The following is a 7071-nucleotide window of genomic DNA, read 5'->3' as shown; positions in this document are numbered from 1 at the left end:
TTCACAAATCGCACTTTGAACAGCAAGATTCTGGATGACATAACATTTGAAGAATTATATTTAAGTTAAAATATTGCTACTTTGTAAAACTTACAAATGAAAGTTACTGATGAGTATATAAAACCTTAGTTTTTTTACTCTAGAACGTGTTGTTATTCTCCTAAGGTATTGCAAAATATTTGCAGCTGTAATTTATTAGACTTATTTTTGAATACAGTTTTAGCTCTTAGTATATATTTAACTTTCCCCCAAATCGGTTATTAGAACATATATATGAAAACATAGATATGAAAACATATATATAAAACATGTATATAAAAACATAGAACACATATGAAAACATACATTCTCAAAATTAAAATTTATTAAAGAAACAAAAAAATCTGTAATATAAATACTATCAAGTATAGCAACCATTTTATACAGAAAATGAGTATTGGATTAGAAAAACATTGAAACTGCTACAAAGGAGTTTTTATGAAAGCCAATACTGTATTTTATAATGAAATTCATACATTATAGACTTATTTCTAGTTATTATAGTTAAATTTTTTATTATTATTTTACATTAAATAATTTGACTTGTATAGTTTATAGAGAATATTATAACATTGTTATGAAGAAGTTACTAATACAGTAACAATATTTTTACTTAAGGAAGACACTATTTTCAGTTCACAAAAATATGGTAGCATATGAAGGTGTTCTCAAAACTGTAACCTCAATCTGCCAAACTTCTATTTGTACCCTCACCCTTATTGCACACATTTTTGCAATATGAGGAATCACTTTTTAGATGAAATCCTTTCACATCTGTCACAATTGTTAAAACCTTTTCATATCTGTTTGTTGGGAAGATGTGTGATAGTTTAAAGGTAACTATCTATCCAGTAATACTTTCACTGAATTTGCATTATGTTAAACACAACTCTACCTACATGCATTTGAAAAATGATGTAAGTCTATATAATAGACAGTCATGTGCCACTTAACAGCAGGGATAGGTTCTGATATGGGCATTGTTCAGTGATCTTGTAATTGTGTGAACATTATACGGTGTATGGACACAAACCTAGATGGTATAGCCTATTAGACCTCTAGGCTGTGTGGTATAGCCTCTTGCCCCAGGCTACAAACCTGTACAGAGTTTACTGTACTGAATACTCTAGGCAACAGGAGCACAATGGTAAGTATTTATGTACCTAAATGTATGTAAACATGGAAAAGGTATAATAAAAATACAGTATAAAAGATTTAAAATGGTACACCTGGATAGGCCACTTACTATGAATGGAACTTAAAGGACTGGGAGTTGCTGTGGGTGGGTCAGTGAGTGGTGAGTGACTGTGAAGGCTGAGGACATTACTGTATACTACTGTAGACTTTATAAACACTGTGCACTTAGGCTACACTAAATATTTTATAAAATACTTTTTCTTCAATAATAAATTAGCCTTAGCTTACTTTAAATTTTTTACTTTATAAACTTTTTAAATTTTTTAAACTGTTTTACTCTTTTGTAATAACACCTAGCTTAAAACACAAACACATTGTACAGATGTACAAAAAAATTTTCCTTATATTCTTATTCTAAACGTTTTATTTTTTCTAAAATTTATTATTATTGTTTAAACTGCTTTGTTGGAAACTAAGACAGAAGCATACACATTAGCCTTGGTCTACTCAGGGTCATAATCATCAATTTCACTGTCTTCCACCTCGACATCTTGTTTCACTGGAAGGTCTTCACACACGGAGGCCAATAACACACACGGAGCTATCATCACCTGTGATGACAATGGCTTCTTCTGGATGCCTTCTGAAGGACTTGCCTGATGCTGTTTTATAGGTACCTTTTTTATAAGAAGGAGTACACTGTAAAATAACTATCAAAAGGGTAGTATAGTAAATACATAAAGCAGTAAGTAGTTTATTATTATCAAGTATTATATACTGTACATAATCTTATGTGCTATAGTTTTATACCACTGGTAGGCAGGGTAGGCAGCCCAGTAGGTTTGTTTATACCAGTATCACTACAAACATATGAGTAATGTATTGCAGTATGAAATTAAAATGTCACTAGGTGACATCTTTCAGGTCCATTATAGTCTTATGGTACCACTGTTGTACATGTGGTTCATCAATGACCAAAATATCCTTATGCAGTGTATGTATACTATGTAAGTATAAGGTGTAACATGTAGTATATGTTTGGTGTATAGTATGATGCATTTAGTCAACAGGCAAAGCCTAGGTAATCATGGACCACTTGCTATAATTCTTTTTCACCCACAATTTTTTTAAGAACTGCAACTGAGCCTCACATGATTTCATTTTGAAGTTGGTTTCTTGAAGTCCTAGAAGAGTTTGATTTTATACAGAGTTTCAGTCATATTGGTCAACCTACCTTTAAGCTACATGATTTTTCCAGGCTTTGTGCATTCTATAAGATATAATTGGACCCCGGCTGCTGCAATTTGCTCTAATGGAGCCTCGATTGCTGTTTAAGAGCCAGCATAGTACTTCTGGAATGCAGGACACACTTTCAACCTCAGTGCAGTGTGCATACAATTGGCTAAGGATCAGAGTGTTGGCCTTAGTGGATAGATCTGGGCCCTCTGAGAGCAATTCTAATTTCAGGTATGTTAGATGTTAGAAGATACTGCCAAAGTATTTTTTATTCTTTAAAAACACTCCAGTTTCTTATTTTTTCCCTCACTTTTTCAATTTAATAAATCCCGAAGGAACTTTAAAAATAAAATTTATATTCAAAGCAAAATATTTTCTCTTCATCACAGGAGAAACAGTGGTTTATTACAGGGTTGTTCAATCAGAATGTATCCATAAAATATTTCTATATATCTACACAGATAGTTCATGTTTTCAGAGGCTGCAAGTAATTGACATGTACGTTTAATCAGGCCTTTGTTTGCTTTGAGGTAAAGAAAATAGTGTGATTTCCTTCGTCATTTATTACGTCAGAAAAAAATATTCTCATGATTAGAAATCTTTATCCAACAATCAACTCCCTGTACGTGGAAAACACAGTTTCCTGAGGAACAACTTGCAGAAAAATGTCCTATTCTTTTAAGCCTGGGTCTTATCTTTGAACTTCCAAACAATTTTTAGAAATCCAAGATATGTCTATGCCTTTTGGCTCATTAACTCAACGAATCTGGTTGATCTCTGTGCCAGGCATTGTGCTAACTAGTGGGGATTCCCTGAAGAACGGGCAAGGCAGCAGCACACAGCCACACGTCTTCGGTGACCTTGACACTATATTCTTGGCTTCAAAGGTAAGACGACTGCTACTTTAAAAATATCAGTGACCCCTCTCTCTTATGTATTGGACCAGCCTCCTCACACAGAACAGCAGTCACTCCCAGTCTTAGCACAGCACAGATCTTCCTGAAGAGATTTATATTGCAATTTGCTGTTCTGTCTCTGTATAGTTGGTGGCAGAAGAATTGTAAAGAATGGATCCAAAGGCAGAATTTTTCTAAACAGATGAGCCAACGATGTCTTTTAGTACAGACCCCGTGTTGTGAATGACAGATCAGAAGCACCAATTGCTCTTTATAGGTTGCAGTGTAGATAAGCATGTTTGCAGTGCAGCTTGGTGGAAGAGTTTGGACATTAGAAATCTTTCTAATTCTGTCATTTACTGGCTGTAAGACAGGGTTTCTCTGGGCCTCAGTTTCTTTATATGATATATGGGGATAATATTTCCTGGCTTATGCAGTTAATTTGAGTATTATTCAGAAATGTGCAGGGCTGCAATGGTATATATTACTAACTATGTACATAAATATGTACATTTTATATTATAAGATAACTTATAGAATCAGTGTGGATTAACTTGGACAGAACTCTACTGGCCAGGGGTGTGCTTAAGTTTTTCTATAAAATGCCAACTTTTTAAGTAATCTCTCTACACTGTGTGTGTGTGGGTATGTGTGTGTGTGTGTACAACACACTTGCATATAGTTTTTTAAAACAAAAACTGGTAGAAGAAATGAACAAGTCCAGGGTGTTCTGAAGCAGAGCTTCTGAAAATAGCACTTCAGGGGCTTGAAAAAACCTCCCTATATATATATTATATATCGCCTGGAAGGGGAAAAGGGGATAGTTTATCAAAAGAGGAGGCTTTACTGTAATGCTTGACCATTTCTTTCCTGTTGCATGAAACCAGGATAATTTTCTGTCTTTTAATCTCTGACCTACCATTCTACTAGCATGATATTTCTCTGTTCAGTAATGTAAATAAATATATTAACACTCATGATATTTAACATAAGCTGGTTACCTAATACTTATTATGAAATCATTGCACTTACAGTTACCAAAATGGAGCTTTCCTTTTTTGTTTAACATGGAAATTTTTAAAAACCCATTTCAGACCTAAGAGACACCTCAGTTTTTATATCTGTCACTGGCTTTTGTCCAAATGTCATGTGAAGAATTTATTAATATTACTATAATACTTCAGAGGACTGTGGAATGTACATTCAAGGCAGATTTTTTAAGCTCTGTGGGGGGAAAGGGAAAGAACAGAGATGATGGTGTGATGGAATTCTCGTCTCTGTAGGAGGGAGGAAGAATATTTTCTTTATGCCACTCTTTCGTGCTGAGACTCTCCACCACAGTGCCAGGGCATCCTAACACAATATTAAGTCATCAGTTCCTAACATGGACTACTCAAATCTTTCCAAAGACTCAGAAGGAATTTAATAAGAATTCTAAAATGTATTTATAACAATAAAAAGTACAGAGTAATGTATTCTATAAATTAATTTATCGGGCAAGTCAGAACTATTTTGTTTCAATAAAATATTGTATGCTTAACTTTTATTTGGCATATACATAATTTCTTGTTCTTTTTTAGAGATATTTTGGAATATTAGTTATCATCTCCTATAGATATAATAAAAGTTTTATTTACTATTTTTCAAGTTTTTAAGGTAATGAGAAACTGACATAACTGATGAGTCACAGACATTGGAAGTAGTTTCTAAGGTTTTAAATGAGAATTTTCTCCAATGCTTATCCATTTAAGAACATTTCATTTTTATCTTAATCACCAAGTTCAAAAGTCTTTGCCTAGTTCATTCTCCTTGACCTATTTCCAGCATTTGTTGAAGTTTTCCTCCCCTTTCTTTATGAAACCTCACTCTTCCCTGGGCTTCTGTAACACATTCCTCTCTAGATGTGTTGATTATTTCGCTATTGTTCCTCAACTCCAAAAGGCCCTTTTCTACTGTTCTATGAGGGTGGGCATGGGACTCTTCAGATAACATTTCCCAGACTACCTTATCAGCTGGCTTCCTGTTAAGTTCTGCCAGTAGGGGGCAGGAAAGGGAGGTTGGAAGGTAAAAGGAGAGACAGGACTTCCCTCCTGTTTTTCCAGTTTCTATCAGCATTGTTCCAGCAACAGCGGACAGTCAGCTCCAGCCTCCAGCTCCTTTCACCACTTGCAGTCTCAGCCTCCGGGGGTAATTAGAATGTGATTTCTTTAAGGCTGGAGTATGAGATGCCCCAGTGTTTCCTCACTTACTGAGGCATACACTCCTGGGCATCTGGTAAGTGGTGCCGCCTCCACTGAGTTCTAGCACCTGCCAGACTAGCTCCCCCATCCCCAGTCTGCAAATCTGATAACCAACTTCAAGTAGCTTCCCCCAAAGGACATAGCATCAACTCCATGGGGACCCTCCTTCAAATGCTGGGTTCCACTGTTACCACCTCTTCTCCTTTGTTTACCCAGTCCTAGGGACAGTGGCTGTAAATATTAATCTTAGATGACTTCAGCATCTCTTTTCTGGCTTCCTATTAACCAATTGCTTGTATCAGATTCCATTTTAGAAATACCTCATATGCACTTCCTATTTTACTGATTGGATGGATAGTTCTTGCTTTGCTCTACCTCCTCTACCAGATCTGTTCTCATCTTCCACCCAGGTTTCTCTTGACCTATCTGGCTGTGTGTGTACACTCTCCATATTAGAGATCTGATCCATTTCCTCAGCTTCAAGCCTTGCATGTCTAGTAGTTCATATCAATGGTTTACTCAGTATTTCTTCTGGGAGTTTCTGTCAACTCATCATCTGTAATACAATGCTCTTCTCTCCCATACCATTTCCATGCTTCACCAGCTTCCCCCTCTTCACACTGGCTTTCTGCCATCAGTGGTACCTCAATAGTCCCAATCAGGGAGACTCATAATTTTAGAATGTTTAAATTTCCCCTTCTTATTAGACCTTCATGTTCAATAGTTATAGTAGCACCTAGATCAGGGGTTCCCAACCCCCTGGCAGTGGACCAGTACTGGCCTGTGGCCTGTTAGGAACTCAGCCGCACAGCAAGAGGTGTCAGATCAGTGGCAGCATTAAATTCTCATAGGAGCACAACCCTATGGTGAACTGCACATGTGAGGGATCTAGGTTGTGTGCTCCTTATGAGAATCTAATGCCTGATGATCTGAGGTGGAACAGTTTCACCACGAAACCTCCCCTCTTCCCCGTCCGTGGAAAAATTGTCTTCCACGAAACTGATCCCTGGTGCCAGAAAGGTTGGGGACCACTGATCTAGATTTCTCTTTCACAGTATATTTTGTATTTATCCTTTCCTTTCACCTTACTGACCACTACCACTACCCTATTTTAGATTTTCATTAGCTTCATTCTCTGATAACTAAAATAAAGCCCATACTCATTTATTTGTTTTCATAGTGATTCTCATGTGGACATTCCTACAAGGCTACTTTCCATAGGCCCTAAAATCACCTTCTACAAACTTTCAGTGGTTCCCTAAGCCCACAAGATAAAATCCAAACCCCACAGCTAGAAATCTCACCTCATTAGAGTGTTTGGCCTTTTCTCTCACCACTGCCCCCATTTACAGTAGTCCCTGCTCATCCACAGTTTTTTACTTTCCTCAGTTTCAGCTACCTGTGGTCAACTGTGGTCTGAAAATATTACATATAAAGAAATAAATAATTCATAAGTTTTAAATTGAATGCTCTTCTGAGCAGTATGATGAAATCTTGTGTCATCCCTCTCCATCCTGCCTGAG

This window comes from Macaca mulatta, chromosome 5 (genome assembly GCF_049350105.2).
Source record: "Macaca mulatta isolate MMU2019108-1 chromosome 5, T2T-MMU8v2.0, whole genome shotgun sequence".
Taxonomy (NCBI): domain Eukaryota; kingdom Metazoa; phylum Chordata; class Mammalia; order Primates; family Cercopithecidae; genus Macaca; species Macaca mulatta.
This window is presented reverse-complemented; position numbering follows the sequence as displayed.